Source organism: Carettochelys insculpta, chromosome 18 (genome assembly GCF_033958435.1).
Source record: "Carettochelys insculpta isolate YL-2023 chromosome 18, ASM3395843v1, whole genome shotgun sequence".
Lineage (NCBI taxonomy): Eukaryota > Metazoa > Chordata > Testudines > Carettochelyidae > Carettochelys > Carettochelys insculpta.
Window position 1 is genome coordinate 31897033 of NC_134154.1, and position 18184 is coordinate 31915216.

Below are 18184 nucleotides of genomic sequence, written 5' to 3' on the forward strand. Positions count from 1 at the left end.
GGAGGAGGTGCTCCAGGTAATGGGAAGCAAGAGGCGGAACGCGGATGCGTTCGCTTGGCTGGCCGAGGGCCTGGCCGCCCGGGGTCACCCTGCCCGCACTCCTGACCACGTGAGGAGTAAGGTGAAGGAGCTGCGGCAGGGTTACGCCCGGGCCCGGGATGCCCCCGTCACTTGCCCCTTTTACAGGGAGCTCAGGGCCATCCTGGGCCCCCAGCACACCTCCTCCCCTCCGACCACGCTTGATACGTCGGCCGATGAGCCCCGGAGGTAATCCCCGCACCCCAGGGGCCCCCCCAGGAGCCCATCCCTGGGGCACCGGAGGAGGAGGAGGAGGAGGGGGAGTCCTCCTCCAGCGATGGGGGGCTCCAAATAATCCTGCCATCATGGAGCTCCAGCCGGGCGTCCGCCCACCGGGTGTCCCCCGACCGTGGGAGTGGACCATCAGGTATGTACCCCCCCGGTGCACACCCCCGGGGTTGAGGGGCGGGGTAACAGATATGGCCAGGGCCCTCCCCATGCCCAGATGACCATGGCCCCAAGGACAGCAGTGGCATGTCCCTCAGAAGAGTGCATCAGCCCCTGCCCCCCCAGCAGGACAGTGCCATGCCCCATCCCTGGGCATGGGGGGAGCGGAACCTAGGGTCCCCCGGGGGGAGGCGGTGGGACACCCATCAGCAGCAGCAGCAGCAGCAGCATCTGACGGGGATGGGGAACCAGCAGCAGAGGGGTGGGGGGACAAGGGCCATGGCTCAGGGGCCACACTAACGGCTGTCTCCACTCTTCTTCCCCCCGTGTTCCGCAGCTGCACCATCAGAAGGACCGGAGAGCGCCGGCGAGGTGTCAGTAGTCCTGGAGAGCCCACCGGGGCCATCACTCCAGGCCAGCCCCTCGGCGGAGCACCGACCGGCCCCAGGGCGGGGACGACGGCGGAGCCAGCACCACCCCCGGATGGCGACGGACCCCCAGCTGCTGGCGATCCTTCGTCGGCAGCTGGAGGTCTCCGAGAAGTGTCTGCGGGTGGAGGAGAGGCGCCTCCAGCTCCAAGAGCGGGTGCTGGCCTGGCGCCAGGAGGCATGGGGGGCCTTTATGTGCACTTTTGAGTGCATAGCAGACTACCTGGCCCCCCATGTCGCGCCGGCCACCACTCTGCCCGCCGTGCCTGCTCCACCCGCCATCGCACTGCCATCCGCCACTGAGGGCCCACCCAACGAGGGGGACCTGGGGCCAGCTGACACCCGCCTGCCTTATCTCCTGGTCCGCCTGGCCCCCAGCCAGCCCCGGCATGGGCTGCGGCTGAGGCGCGGGTCACGGCCGCCCACCCCCAGGTCTGGACATTCGGGGGTGTGGGGCCCAGGACGCGGCCCCCCCCCTTTGTATATATCCCCCTCACTTGTTTTGTAAATAGTTTGTATTAGACCCCTGTTCTGTTATGTTAGGATGATACCTGCCCCCCCATGTAAATAGTTCTCCCCTTCCTTGTCTTCCCCTTTTTTTCGTTTCATCTTATAATACGTATATATATAATATTTATTTTGGCTGTACATAGTTATAAGAAGAAGAGTTCAACATATATATTCTGGTTTGACGAAAAACACGTCTGTTTTTATTTACAAGAAAAGTGGGGGGCGTGCGCTCTTGGGTGCTCTGTGGTGTGGCGTAGGGGCAGGGAGTGTTGTGGAAGATGGGGGGTGTGCAGTGGGGGGCCTGCCAGCGTTCACCCTGCGGCCTCGTTGAACTGGGCCCGCAGGGCCTCCCGGACCCGGGTCCCTTCGGGGTCCACCTGGCGACTGGGGGCAGCGGGTGGCTGCACATCGGCCCTGCCGGTCTCCACAGCCCAGCCCTGAAAGAAGGCCTCCCCCTTGCTTTCCACGAGGTTGTGGAGAGCGCTGCATGCGCCCACAATCTGGGGGATGTTAGTGGGGCCCGCATCAAGCGGGTGAGGAGACACCTCCAGCGCCCCTTGAGGCAGCCAAATGTGCGCTCCACCACCTGGCACGCGTGGTTCAGGTGCAGGTTGAAGCGCTCCTGGCTGGCTGACAGATGGCCCGTGTAAGGGTGCATGAGCCAGGGCTGGAGGGGGTATGCCGCATCTGCAATGACACAGAGGGGCATGGTGGTGTCCCCCATAGGGATCTCCCGCTAGGGGATGTAGGTCCCTGCCTCCAGCCGGCGGCACAGGCCCGAGTTCCGGAATACCCGGGCGTCGTGGGTGCTGCCAGGCCAGCCCACATATATGTCCAGGAAGCAGCACCGGCTGTTCACCAAGGCCTGGAGGACCACTGAGTGATAGCCCTTCTGGTTTAGGTAGCGTCCTCCACTGTGCTCCACGGCGCGGATGGGGATGTGGGTCCCATCCAGAACCCCAAAGCAATTGGGGAAGCCCAGGGTGGCAAAGCCTGCGATGGCGGCATCCGGGTCCCCAAACCTCACGAGCCTGTGGAGGAGCAGGGCGTTGATGGCGCGGACGACCTGCAGGGGAAGCACATGGGAGAGCACCAGTGAGGGGTGTGCAGGGTGTGTGTGGCCCTCCCCTGCCAGGGCTCCCCTCCCCTCCCCTCCCTTCCCCTGCCAGGGCCCCCCTCCCCTCCCCTCCCCTGCCAGGGCTGCCTCCCCCTCCCCCCGTGGGTCCTCTTACCTCCATGAGGACAGCCCCGATGGTGGCCTTGCCGACGCCAAACTGCTGGCCCACGGATCAGTAGCTGTCTGAAGTGGCCAGCTTCCAGACAGCGATGCCGACCCATTTCTCCACAGTGAGGGCACGCCGCATGAAGGTGTCCTGGTGCCTCAGTGCAGGGGTGAGCCACTGGCATAGCTCCAGAAATGTCTGCCGGCTCATGCGAAAGTTCCTGAGCCAGCAGTCATCATCCCACTCTCTGAGCAACAGCCGCTCCCACCAGTCGGTGCTGGTGGGGTAGCTCCACAGCCGGCAGCGTGTGAGGCGGGGGGTGGGGTGGGGTGCTGCAGGGTTGGGGGTTGCTTCCTCCTCCGCTGCGGGCCTCTCCTCCTCTGTGGCTAGGATGTGATCAGCTGCCTCCTGCATGGCATTGAGCAGGGAGAGCACTGCTCCTACAGGGGCGGCTGTGTGGACCTCCGGCTACTGCTGCTGCTGCTGCTGCTGGGGGTCCATGACTGCGTTGCTCGAGGTGTGCGTGCCTGTGGCTCTGCAGACCGCATGCTGTGCAGGCTGAGTGTGTCTGGGAGGGGCCCTTTAAGGGAGCGGCTAGCTGTTGCCCCGGAAGTGCTAGTCTGCCCTGTGACCCTGTCTGCAGCTGTTCCTGGCACCCTTATTTCAATGTGTGCTACTTTGCCGTGTAGACGCTCCCCCGCAGCGCCTACTTCGATGTGGTGCTGCCCAACGTCGACACTGAACGTCGACAGCACCAGCCCTGGAGGACGTGTGGACGCTATTCATCGAAATAGCCTATTGCGATGTCACTACATCGAAATAAGCTATTTCGATGTAGCATACACGTGTAGACGTAGCCTAAGTGTAATAGTATAAGAGAGAGGCCAAGAAAGAATGTGAAAAGCAACTAGTTAAACATATGAAAACTAGCAACAAAAAACATTTCCAGTGAGGTCCCCAAAGGGTCTGTCCTGGGACCAGGACTATCCATTTATGAACTGGATAATGGAGTGGAAAGGATGTGTATAAAACTTCCAGGTAACTCCAAGGTGGGAGGGGTTGCAAGCACTTTCACAGGATTAGAATCCAAGACCACCTTGACAAACTGGAGAACTGACTTGAAGTCAGCAAAATGAAAATAACTGGGATAAAACTAGCTTGGGGGTAACGCTATTGAAAGAAATCTGGATGTGAGTCAACACAGTGATGCAGCTGTGAAAAAAGGCTAATACCATTTCGGGGGTGTATTAATAGGACTATCCAACATAACTCATGGGAGTACATTGTCTGGCTCTAATAAACACCGGTGAGGCCTCAACTGGAGTACTATGTCCAATTCTGGGTGCTACACTTCAGCAAATACCTGGATAAATTGGAGAGTGTCCACAGGAGACCAGTGAAAATGATACAGGGCTGAGAAAAGGTGACCTTGAGGAAAAGTTGAAAAAATGGTTGTGTTTAGTGTTGTAAAGAGAAGATCAGGGACCTGAGAACCGTCTTCCAATATGTTAAGGACTGTTACAAAGAGAACGGTGACCAATTGTTCTCCATATCCACTTAAGGTAGGTAATCCGTCGTGTCCAACAGTGACGTCCTGAGCTTACACAGGCTCATCAGTTGTGGACTTGCATGTGGCTGAGGAGTCCAAGCTTTGAACAGCATGGGTGTTCACAGTGGGGGCGAGGGAATTGTCCTGGTGCTGTTGGTGCAGCTGCTGCTGTTGCTTTCTTCCTTTCATGAGCATCAATGAGGCATACACAGTTCATGCACCGTTGGTCCCCACCTGGCACCCAGCTCTCACCTGTGGCTCCAAGAAGCTGTAGCATGAAGTGGCCACACCCCGATAAACCGCTTTGACAGGCAGGCTAAACCAGGTGAGGGTAGCCAGCAAGTCTGAAACCTGCGGTGAGATAGGGAATTGCCTATCCCAGCATGCAAAGTTGGCCCCGGCAGACTGGGCAGATGAGATCAACAACCACTGAAGGTAGCACAGGAAGTAATGGGCTTTCTCTGCAGCAAATGAGATTTAGGTTCCATGTTATGAAAAGCTTTCTAGCTGTACAGTGGTTGGTAGCTTTGTCACAGGCTTCCAAGGGAGGCCCTGGAATCCCTGTCACTGACTGTTTTTAAAAACAAGTTGGACAAACTGTCTGGGGTAGTCTAGGTTTACTTAGTCCTGCCCCAGAGCCTGTGACTGGATTCCTGGCTTCTCATGGTCCCTTCCATTTCAACATTTCTAGGATTCTACTCAGAGCAGTTAAACCCAAAGCAGATTGTGACAAGTCTCAAAGAAATCTCTCAACACTCGATGGAGTGGGCAACACACTAGCAGATGAAATTCAATGACAAATGCACATAATGAACATTGCAAAAAAGAATCCCAATTATATATACAAAATTATAGGGTCTAAATTAAGTGTTACCATTCAAGAAGGAAAACTTGAGAATAATCATGGATAGTTCTCTGAAAACATCTGCTTAATGAATAGCAGAGTCTAAGAAGTGAACAGAATGTTAGGAAATACACTAGGAAAGGTAAAAATACCCTAATACCACTGTATAAATTCATAGTATGTCCACACCTGAAATACTGTTTGCAGGTCTCATGTCTCATAGAGATATTGCTTCAATACATTAACATTGCAAGATGCAAAGAAAGGCAACACAAAGAATCGGACAAATGGGACAGCTTCTCTACAAGAAACATATTAGTAGATCACATGCAAACCTATTGACCATAGAAACAAAAAAATGTATTAGGTCCTGGGTCAAAAAGCTCATGAACTAATACATTTAACACATTTATTAGTCATTAAGGTGCTACAGGACTGCTTATTATTATTGAAGCTACAGACTAACACAGCTACCCCTCTGACTATAGTAGTAGATAATGTTTGTGTTTTTGTCTGTTTACATAAAAATTGTTAAACATGTAACCAAACCTTTGATGTCTGACAGTATATTTTGTTAATTCAGGAGATCAAAAGGAGCTATTAATATTTAAATGAACTGTGAAAGTAACAATATCACTGATAATTTCTCTTTGAAGTATATAGCAAATCACCTACAGACGGTGGGAGATATATGTTAATCCATGTAGCTCAGTATTGTTAATGTTTAAAAAGTAGGAGTTTATTTCAAAGATACTATTGTTCACCAGAGGACTGCATGAGATTAAAAGGCTGCCCAAATAACGCAATCCTATTGACTTTAGAAACTAACAAAGGGTTTTTGGGATCAGGTCCCAAACATGCCAGATCAGGAAGGTGCAACCTGTAAAAGCATGTTTTGGGGTAAGATTTAAAATATTAACTGACACACGGAGGCTGGGAGTTAATGTGTCTGATCCTTTGGGACTGGAAGAACTTTTATGTGAAGAACAAGATTTTCAATAACCTCCTCATATTTGACTTGGTTGTTTATGTGGAAGGCCAGAAGCTGGTTTGCTTTGGGGCAACTGCTTTTGGCTTCTGAGCAACCACTTAGGGGTTACCAAGCTGTTTTGCTGGGAGGCTGATGGATCTGAGTATTAATATAACCAGAAGTTTTGCAGGTTATCTGCCCCATTCCTTAAAGTTTGCCCTAATGAGCAATCTTGGCATGGCCCCCCGTCACAACTTCACATAGCGCAACTCACGGCCAATCAATGAAGTGAACAGGCAACTGATTTAAAGCAAACAAAAGGAAGTCCTTTTACACACAATGCACACTCAGCCTGTGAGCTCATTGCCCATGGGATGTTGTGAAGGTCAAAAGTGTAAGTGGAGTCAAAAGAGAATAAGCTAAGTTCCTGGACGACAGGTCCATGCCGGGCTGTTAACCAAGATGGTCTGGGACACAGCCCCATACCCCGCATGTCCCAAAACTTCCAACTACCAGGCACAGCCGACACTGGTCACCAGCAGACAGAGGATCCTGGGCTAGCTGGATCATGAGTCTGAGTCAGTATGACCATTCTTATATGTAGCTGTGAGAACAGATGGTGGATGGAACTGTGACTCCCTTGTGCAAACAAAAGGTCTGAGCATAATGGAGGTTTGCAGTAGAGATGGCTGGGCCTGTGCATTCCTAGAGGGTGGGGTTCATAGAATCAGAGAATCCTAGGGCTGGAAAGGACCTCAGGAGGTCATCTACTCCAGCTCCCCTGCCTGAAGCAGGATCAACCCCAACTAAATAATCCGAGCCATGACTATGTCAAGCCAGGCCTTAAAAACCTCTAGGCATGGAGATTCCACCACCTCTCTTGGTAATGCATTCCAGTGCTTCACCACCCTCCTGGTAAAATAGTTTTTCCCAATATCCAAACAGGTTCAGCTGCCTACATCTGGGTGACATTGCATCCCCAATGGTAAGAAGCTATCTATTCTGTTTCTCCTACTCTGTTTTTCACTACCCACTGTCTGAAAAAGGGTGGCTCTAATCCTTTCGGAAAAGATCAAGAGCCACTATGTACATACAGGCAGGTTGGAAGCACCATCCACATGCAGGATACAATCCCCGAAGTCCAGGAAATGTTCCTTGGGGATGGAGGGAACTGATTTTAGGCACTGACTTAAACAGGGATCACACAGACCAGTCTCTAAGCACGGCTTTAAGAAAGTAACCCTCAGGAACTGCAGGACATATGGTCTGTAAAACCTCCCTGGATCCAAAACCCTCCACACCCTAGAGCATGAGGATGGAGTTGGTGACTTCGTTTCGCGTAAGGTGCTGGTTGTATTGGGATTAATCTAGTGATAGTTTATTATGATTTAGACAGCACTGAAAGCATGGTTCAAGATGGCCTGGATGATCCCACCTCCACCTCCATTTCTGCTCTCCTAGACAGAAATGAGCTCAGATGTACTCCCAGTACTTGTGCCAGGAACCCCTTTAAAATCAACTGCTCGCATGCCAGGTGTTTTGGATAGTGGCAGCCTTCCCAGTGGGGAGCTCTCCCTACATTCCTGGAAGGTCACAGCCATCAGCAGAATGATTTCTACTTCTGTTCCAAAGAGAGAAAAGTAAGAATTCAATAACTGTGGATTTGGAAATGTCAGGACGGAGTCCATTGCTAGCTATACAGTTTTCTTATTGCTCTTCCCCGTGCCAGTTACTCATATACACACAGTTACAGCTATTTAAAAGACTTGGATTAAAGCTCTGAACAGCTTTAGTTCAAAATATTGAACATTCATAAACCCTCAAAACTCCCCCTGAGGTAAGTGGGTAAATACTGACCACATTTTATCAAGGGAGACACTCAGAGAGAGAAAGTAGAAGTGACTTGCCAAAGCCACATGTTAAGTTCCATGGCAGAGATAAGACCAGTATTCAGGACCTCCCTGACTCTCAATCCTGGGCTCCTTGTTGGCTTCTACTGTCAGCTAGCTACAGGGCAAGCATGTGAGCGCATCTGTGCACACACCACCACATGCTGGAGCCACAGTCCTGGGCAAGCTTCCATGATACGTACCCACAAGAAGCACCTGGGTTTCTGGCTCATGTAAGTCTGCTTCTCCTTAATTGAATACTCAAGTCTCAATAGCTGGGATTTTCCAGGATTCTACTTTAGTGTCACACAAAACATTTATCAGCAGAGAATTTCTGTAACAGATTCACATTCTATTTTATTTTCTTTATTCTTGTCCAGCAACATCCCAGAGCCAAACACCACCGACATTTTCTTGTCTTTTGTTCCTTTACTTCTAACCTCTTCATGTTTGGGTCATGAATTAATTTACAGGAAGCAGCTGCATAAGTAGCAAGGATGAAAGACTCTCAAGGTGCACCCTCCCTCCTGGCACACAAACCCTCTGCTCAGCACTAGGCCTCAGTCCGCTTTCCATCCCCCACATTGATCACACTGACATCGCCCCTTATCCCCCAGCCTTAGAAAACCAGGCAGCAAAACAGGGAGAGAGCAAAGACCAGTTTTCTCTGATACATGCATCCCAGCTCCAGCTAAACGCTCCTGCCACACACTGGCTCATTAAAGGCCTTTGCTAGTTCACTTGCTTCTCTCTCTCTCTCATACACACACACACACACACACACACACACACACAAAGGAGGGTCAGCAAGGAGGGTCGGGGGGTGTTGTGTATGGTGTACGAGCTGTTTCTCTTTCTGAGTGCATGCACCCATACACACACACACGCAGCCAGGTAGATATGGCTCCAAAGTTGTGTGTGTTGTGCCTGTCTGCTCCTCTTTAAAAAATTACCTGCACCATGTACAGCCGTGATTTTGTGCTTATCTCAGAGACTGGGCTGGAATCACCTCACCCTTCACACACGGTAACACATTCCAGAGCTTGCACAACCATGGATAGCATTTACAGGACTCAGGTAATATTTTCATGCTAACAAAAATGGCTGGAAAGAGTCCAGAGGAGGTGGAGGAACCCACAAGTGATTTCTCATCTAGCAGAAGGGCAGAGTTTTAACTAGCAGATTTCCTCTAAAAAGTGGATAGAAAGTGACTTGTTTTCACAATGGTTGTGTGATAGCAGCCATCCTGCTCAATAAGGGAAAGTTTCTTTTCTGTTTGGTAGTGCTCTGCACAGGCCCCTTCATCATAATGTAGGTGAAAATATTTCTGCTTACGCTGGACTTCATGCCATTTATTACAGTCAGGCCAGTAGACTATGCAAAGGCATATATATATATATGAGGCTGTTGGGAAAAGAACTTCATTCACAAACAGCTCATAAATTTTCAGGCAGCTTCCAAGAATCTCCTCAGCAGGCCCATGAAAATAGAACCTGAAAGCTCCTGGGCTGTAAGTTGTGTCTCTATTTACGAGTGTTCTTGGCTGAAGTCACCACGGGCCCAAATCACTATCTGTCAGCCTGCATTGCTGCAGCTGTGTATGTTGTTTCTTGCCAGTTTTTGGACTGTTGCTACTCTCCTATCACAGGTATTTCTAATCACTGACAAAAGCCCAGCTGCTTCTCAAGGCTTCAGACACTTGAATGGAGACACATTATTGGTGTTCAGACCCCTTTCTTATGTGTAAGCCATCATCTGAGATGGTGAAGGAAACACCCAGAGGTCTTAAAATCCTACCCAATTGTTCTCCTCTCCCCATTTTGCATATCACCAGCCACAACTCACACTCTTGTCTAGGGAACAGTAGGGAAATAAACTGAGGCTGGAGCCACGCTACAGTGGAAGATCGAACCCCACAGGGTCCATCATCCAGGGTTCACTTCAAGCAGGCACAAAGCAGTGCTCCCAGGGGTTGATGTCGACCCCTGCAGTCCTTGTGAGAGGTAAGGAATAAGGAAGGTCAAGAAAAGAAATGCTCCCGCTGACCTTCCGCCATGTGGACAGACACAGCAGTTGACTGCAATTGGTGTAGCTAACATTGTGTATTGGCAGTCAACTTCTGTGTCTTGTGTAGCATTGTCAGCTGTCAGGGCAGTAAAATATCCTGACGTCTTCTTGTCCATCAACACTCTCCCCAACCCTAGGGGGCCGCTCTGGCTCACACAAGACCCACAACTGAGGGAGGGACCCACAAATGATGGAGACAGCTGACGCACCAGTCATGGAGAACTCACTGCACATCTGTTCACTTATCACACACAGCACTTGTTTCTCACTAGCATGATGCTAGTGACCATGGCATGTATGCTGCTCTCCCTCGCTGGTCCTCTGTGCAAGAAAGTCAGGCCCAGTGGAACCTTATGCCAGTTCTGTGTAGGCAGGAGAACTCCCTAACCCTCTTGCTGAAAGGAGATCCTAGCTAGCTGACTGAGAAGAGACTGGATTTGGGCTCTCTGGAGAGTATCCAGCAGGCAGCAAGTGGGCAGGTTAGACGTTCACCTTCTTATACGGCAAACCTTCATGCTGGGGTGTTCAGTGATATGCTAGAAGAGAAGCTGTGTCGTGGTCTTCACCAGGTTCATTTTTTACTCCCTGGTATTCCCCTACCAAGGACACCCATCTGCAGAGGGTCCCATTGTTTTCAGTGCATGGGCCTGTCTGGCAAGCAATACATTAGTCAGTCTGGCCTGTACTGTCCCAAGCTAGGAATGCCACCCAAGGGTGCATTAACCGTAAGCAGGAGCTCTTCTAGGTATACTGCAGCATGCCAGTCACAGCTATTGCATTCTTCACCGCAAGGAACAAAAAAGCAGTCCTGTAGCACCTTAAGACTAACATTACAATTTATTAGGTGATGAGCTTTTGTGGGACAGACCCACTTCTTCAGATCTGGAGACTCCTGATAACTGAGATGAAGAGAATTTAAAAGAAAGATAGAAAAACAATGAAATAAAAACTGATGAATTAGCTAGATAGGACAAAAGGAAGAGGGCGAGGAAGAAAAATGGAACATGATATTGCACTCTCACAGGCACTGTGTAACAGGCCTGTTCTTTCTTACAGACAACTGCCCAACCTCAGGAAAATTCTCACTAACAGCCACGTGTCACACCACAGAAATACTAATCCAGGAACTTTTCCTTGCAACAAACCCCATTGCAACTGTGTCCACATATTTACACTACAGACACCATCACTGGACCTAACCATGTCAGTTACACAATCAGGGGCTCATATTCCTGCACTTCCACCAGTTCTATATGCCATCATGTGCCAGCGATGCCCCTTTGCCATGTATATTGGACAAAGTGGACAATCACTTCACGAAAGAACGAATGGACACAAATCAGACATTAGGAATCTGAATACACATAAACCCGTCAGTGAGCATTTCAACTTTGCAGGTCATAGTATCCAACGCTTAATGGTGTGCAGTCTAAAACAAAGAGACATTAACACCAGATACATAGGGAGACATCTGAATTGGAATTTGTTCTCATGTTTGATACTTATCACCTCAGACTCAACAAAAATATCTGTCACCTTATGCATTACAAGGACAATTTCCCCACCTTTGATATTCATAGTGATGCCAGCAGCCCATTTTACTTAACAGACACTTGCAGAAACTTTTTTTGTCCCCCTTGAGCCCCTACCCTGCTTCTGTCCTATCTAGCTGATTCATCAGTTTTTATTTCATTTTTAACTTCTTTGAAATTCTCTTTGTCTCAGTTATCAGAACTCACCAGATCAAGCGGGTCTGTCCCATGGAAGCCCATCACCTAATAAATTATATTGTTAGTCTTTAAACTGCTACAGGACTCCTTTTTTGTCTTGTGAAGATACAGACTAACACAGCCACCTCTCTGAGACTATTCGTTGCAAGGAGTTTGTATTGGAGAGATGTTATTTTGCAGAGCACTCCCTCCCCTGCACGTGTCTGATTAGCACGCAGTTGGAAAACCAGCAAAGGGATAAAGGACAAAGCAATTACCAAGTGTCACAAGGAGATTGTCTTTGTGTAGCCAACACATTTTATGAGAAGTGACTGACTTTTTAAAGCCAATTCCACCTCTCATGGCCTATTAAGAATTACACATTGTATTACTGGTCTGAGCTCAACAAAGGCGAATAACAGGCCTTCACTGTTTGTGACAGCCTTGGGAAACCTGAGATTTTGTCACTTCAAACCCATCTCCTTCATTAAAACTCCTGCACTTCATAGAAGCAGCTGCTGTAATGTTATGCCCACAGAGTTGGCTTGTGGTCCTTGAGTCCTCTCCTCTCATACCTGAATATAAACCGGGACAGACACCTGGAGCTTCATGGGTGCCTAGGCACAGAGTAAAAGAGGCAAATAAAAGGACGCTGGCAGTGTGGCTAGTCTGGCAGATACAAGAATGACATTCATCCTCCATAACTGCTAATGTGAGGAGCTGGCTGGCTGCTGCACACGAAGTGAAGTTACTCCTTGCATTACTACCAGTTCCAGAGAGGAGCCATGTTAGTCTGTAGCTTCACAAAAAAAACCTTGATTGCTCCTTTTGTATTTGTATCATCTAGGGGACCCACTGGTTTTTTAGCAGGCTTCCTGCTTCTAATGTATTTAAAAACATTTTGTTATTACTTTTTGAGCTTTTGGCTAGCTGTTCCTCAAAATCTTTTTTGGCTTTCCTTATTATAGTTTCACTCTTAATTTGGTAGTGTTTATGTTCCTTTCTATTTAACTCACTAGGATTTGCCTTCCACTTTTTGAAAGATGCCTTTTTAGCCCTCACTCCTTGTTTTTCATGGGTGTTAACCCATGGTGGCTCTTTTTCCAGTCTCTTAGTATGCTTTTTTAATTTGGGGCATATATATAAGTTGGGCCTCTATTATAGTGTCTTTGAGAAGCTTCCATGCAGCTTGCAGGGTTTTTGTTCTAGTCACTCTGGCTTTTAATTTCTGTTTAACAAACTGCCTCATTTTTGCATAATTCCCCCTTTTGAAATTAAATGCCAGAGTGTTGGACTGATGAGGTGTTCTTCCCACCACAGGAATATTAAATGTTATTACATTATTATCACTATTCCCAAGCGGTCCTGTAATAGTGACCTCATGGACCAGATCCTGCGCTCCACTCAGTACTAAATTGAGAATTGCCCCTCTTCTTGTGGGCTCCCATACCAGCTGCTCCAAGAAGCAGCCATTAACGGCATTGAGAAATCTTATTTGTGCATCTCGTCCTGATGTGACATGTACCCAGCCAATATGGGGTAATTGAAATCCCCCATTACTATTGAGTGTTTTATTTTGGTAGCCTCTGTAATCTCCCTTAGCATTGCAACATCGATAATATATCCCTACTACTATATTCTTAGTAGAGCTCGGAATTACTATCCAATGGTTGCCAACCTTTTAGCACCTGCTGTTCTTCAAGATGTTTCTCATGTCTATTCCATTCTATGGCCGTGTCTACACGTGCACGCTACTTCGAAGTAGCGGCGCCAACTTCGAAATAGCTCCCGTCATGGCTACACGTGTTGGGCACTATTTCGAAGTTAAAATCGACGTTAGGCGGCGAGACGTCGAAGTCGCTAACCCCATGAAGGGATGGGAATAGCACCCTACTTCGAAGTTGAACGTCGAAGTAGGGCATGTGTAGACGATCCGCATCCCGCAACATTGAAATAGCGGGGTCCGCCATGGCGGCCATCAGCTGAGTGGTTGAGAGACGCTCTCTCTCCAGCCCCTGCGGGGCTCTATGGTCACCGTGTGCAGCAACCCTTAGCCCAGGGCTGCTGGCTGCTGCTGCTGCAGCTGGGGATCCATGATGCATGCACAGGGTCTGCAACCAGTTGTCGGCTCTGTGGATCTTGTGTTGTTTAGTGCAACTGTGTCTGGGAGGGGCCCTTTAAGGGAGCGACTTGCTGTTGAGTCTGCCCTGTGACCCTGTCTGCAGCTGTTCCTGGCACCCTTATTTCGATGTGTGCTACTTTGGCGTGTAGACGTTTCCTTGCAGCACCTATTTCGATGTGGTGCTGCCCAACGTCGAAGTTGAACGTCGACGTTGCCAGCCCTGGAGGACGTGTAGACGTTATTCATCGAAATAGACTATTTCGATATCGCTACATCGAAATAAGCTATTTTGATGTAGCGTGCACGTGTAGACGTAGCCTCTATGCGTATGCACCCATGTGCATGGACATTGGAGACTTTCATCTTAGCAGCATCTGTAGAATCAGCTGTGGTGCACCCTTGAGTGCCACAATCATGCATTGGTATATCAGTTTCCACCAGCCCTCTTAGTTCCTTCTTGCCAGTAACTCCAAAAGAGGGATTGGAGGGTGTATAATGGAATGAACATGAGCAACAAATAGAATCTTAGGACTGCAGGAATAGAATCAAGAGGTTGTCTAGTCCAGTCCCCTGCCCTTACGGCAGGGCTGAGTATTATCTAGACCATTTGAAGAACAACAGTTAGGAAAAGGTAGGCAACTGTTTTTGTTTCTTTTAGTGCTTATTCATGTTGATTCCATTCTAGGTGACTCACAAGCAGTATCCATGGAGGTAGGCTCGGAGTTCACTATCTTGCTGTTTGCAACACTGCTCTGCCAAGAGCCTGCTCTTAAGTTTGATGGGTATGTGTCTAGTGAGACACAAACATGTGGACAGATGTGCCTCTAGAGCTTTCCTGAATTGGAACTTGTGCCAGGAAGGCCACTGATGACACCTGTGTCCTAATTGACTGTGCCATCATGATTGATGGTGAAGGCATGCTTGCTAGCTCATAGCAATAGTGGACACAGGCAGTGATCCAAAACGAAATCTTTTGAGCAGACACTGGACAATCCTTCATTCAGCTCAATGCCCCAGCAAAGCAAGGAGGAGAAGCACATGATGATCCCATTGCAAAACCAGAATGGCCTTGATGATCTGCTAATACGTTCCTGGTTCTGGGCAGATGCACAGCAGGCAGAGGAATGACATACTGCACACTAAAGTCCCAAATGCAGAGAGGGCCAAAGGCCAATGACCTGGCTCTGCCCTGTCTGCCATTGTAATACATCAGAGTGGTACTGTCCTGCAGCACCATGCCCTTTGGGAAGTGCAAGAATGCCTGGCAGGCTAGGCAAACTGCTCTGAACTCCCTGACATTGATGTCGAGGGCCAGGCCGTCACACAACCAGTTGTCCTGGGTATCAGCTTGCCCAGGTTGGCTCTGCAACCCAGGTCTTAAGCATCAGAGACCAAGGTCAGTGACAGCGATGGAGCCATGAAGGGACTTCACTCCAAAGTAATAAGACCTTTCTGCAGCCATATTGTCATGCAGCATATTAAAAGAGCAAAAGCCATCATCTGAAAAGCAGGAAATCACATACTCCCATTCCATCTGCATTTCATAAAGATAGTGTAATACTAGGCTGTTAAGAAGGAGACCTTGTCTTAATGGCACCAATTACCAACAGGTAAAGAAACAGATCTTAAGATGGCAAAAGAAAACTTAGTTTGATTGCATTCTGTCTGACAACAAACTACTTATCAATAGGTGAGGTTGTGAAACCTTTATTCCTTTATTCTTTTATCATTATGGTCCACCATTTGCTATTGCTTGTCTATATGATCTCTGTCTGGCTTTTAATTGTTTCTGCTGCTTAATTAATTTTGCTAGGTGTAAATCAATTAAGGTGGTGGGATATAATTAGTTAGGGTATTACATTACAATGTCTTAGGAATGGCTATTAAACTTTCAGTAAAATAATTGGTTAAGGTACAGCTAAACAGGAATCAAGTTTCACTGTATAAAATTGGGTCCAAGAAGGAGAACAGCAGAAGAAAAGAAAGAATAAGAAGAAGGGAAGGCCTGGAAGAATACATTTCCAAGACACAGCCTAAGTTCAGAGCGGCTAAGAATTCTGTGCATGAACATGAGGTGCAGCAACCAGAATCCAGACAAGACTGACCGTACCTGGCTAATTGCCTTGATCAGGATTGGTTAGCATGACACTGTGTGTGCTTAGCATGTATTCTGCTTGCTTGGTAAGTGTTACTCAATAAATAGTTAGGATATTACTGTGTAAAGCTCTTTCATTGATAAAAGGTCCTGCAAACCTGCAGAAAGTTGCACTTTAAGCCCTAGGAATTGGGTAAGGATGGGTGTTTACATTAACAGGGTTACACCATGAGCCCTAACAACTGTGCAAAGACGCGTGCCCCTAGAGTATGAGAGTGGCATCATTTTGTGTGGGTAAGACCAACACTGTCCCAGTATTCAATCAGCAATCCAGGAATGACGAGCTGACACCCCGACTACACAGTCTAGGTTGTGCCTGGTAGGATGGAGACAGATGCTAGCCCTACTTGCAAATGTTGGAGATGGAGCCAGGCATGACTTGCCACGTTAGTACACATTGTCACATGGTCCAGCAAACACAGTCAGATGTGAACCGTGGTGAGTGGGTGGTTTTTCATATTGTAAGCCAGGTCAGATGTGGCCTGAAAACACACCTTTCAAAGAAAAGCTCTGGGCCACGTGGAGTTAAGAACTGCTCCAATGAACTGTTGCACAGGCCTTATTTATTTTTTTTCCATTTATCAACAGGCTCAGGTCACAGCAAGTGGAATGCATGAGATCTAGGCTCCTCTGCAAACGATTCAGAGATCTGCTCTTGATGAACCACTTGACACGATATGGGAAAACCTGGATCCACATCTCAGGGAAATGGTAAGCAGCCCCTGGCAACGTACATTTTCTGAACACCTACATGACCAATGAGAAGCCAAAAGGGCAGCACAGTAAACTAGAAATGGCATCCACCCAGCACTCATGATGAAACAGGATAAGCATCTGCGATCACAAAATGTGGAAGTAAGTGTCCTTGAGATTGAGGGCAGTGTGCCAATCTCCCAGATTCCAGGAGGGGATGATGGAGACCACGTAGACCGTGTGAAACTTCATTTCATGAGAGACGTGTTGAGGCATAGAGGCACGCTGACTGGGAACAGTGCTGTGAGGAAGACCCCAGGGCATCATCCCCATGTAGGAAAGGGTTTTTGGATGGGCACTGGCTCCTCTTCCCCAACCTCCAAGTGCATTTCCTGCACCAAGCCTAGTGCAGTCTACCGTCGCTTTGAGGCAGTAGCCAACGAGTGGTGAGATGGAGTCATCAGTATCACAGGCATGCCCCACATACTCCAAAAGGACTACTGCACTGGCCACTAGCTGTGCTGTCAAGGTAATATTGTGGAAGTCAACACAGCCTCCAGTGCTGAATTGCACCAGTGATGTCTTAAGTAAGGCGCTAAACTGTCCTTCTGTGATGGAGGAATCCCCTCCCAGTGACATTGGTGGACTGGCTGATGCCCATTTGTAGGTTAGCTGTCACCGATGGCACCTAGAGACTGTTGTGTCAAATAGGAGAATGGCTGCCAAGGTTGGGGGGATCAGCATCATGATAGGGATTATTCCCACAGAGCGGGTGACCAGGACCAGCTCTGAGGAGATGACTGGCAGGAGGGTGAGTGATACAGGCAAAGTGGAGACTAGTGCTTCCCCCCAGACAACCTGCATCAAGAGGGTATAGACTATTAATGCAGTGCTGCTGATCTAGGGCGAGCCCATGAGGATCTGGGCTGCAGAGCTGAGATTTGTGCCAAGGAGCTGAAAAGTGCTACCCTGGCTCTGAAGATTGATGGTCCTAAACTGGCTTATGGAGTGGGGAGTCTTGGTGGCTGGCTTGCTCTTTCCGGGAGCCTTTGCTACTTCCTGCAGCACACACAGTTCCAGTGGTGCAGGCAGAGGCCTCTGCTCTGTAGTACAAGGAGATCATGGGAAGGTGTTGATCCCACCACAAGTCTGTGCACCCTAAGGCTCCTAGGAGTCGGCAGTGGGTCCTTTGGAAGCTAAGTCCACGTGACAGAGAGAGAGCTGTGTTCGTCTGTAATCTATCAAAACAAAAAAGCAGTCATGTAGCACTTTAAAGACTAACAAAGTAATTTATTAGGTGATGAGCTTCCATGGGATAGAACCACTTCTTCAGATCATAGCCATACCGGAACATACTCAGTACATAAAGCACAGAGGTCTAAAAATTGTTATCAAGGTTGGCAAATCAGAAGAGCAGAGGGGTGGCGCGGGTGTGTGGGGTGGGGAAGTTAAGAGTTAGATAAAACATCAAAGTACATAAAAGAGTCCTCACAATGGGTCAGGTAATTGCTGTCCCTGTTCAAACCACGTGTTAATGTGTTGAATTTCAATATGAATGTT

The 18184-nt window shown here is 48.7% G+C and overlaps 1 protein-coding gene across 2 annotated transcripts in view; it reads right to left on the bottom strand.

Annotated features, from left to right (window-relative positions):
• Positions 1-18184, bottom strand: part of TTC28 (tetratricopeptide repeat domain 28) — a 483355-nt gene that overhangs the window by 75003 nt on the left and 390168 nt on the right. The window lies entirely within an intron of this gene.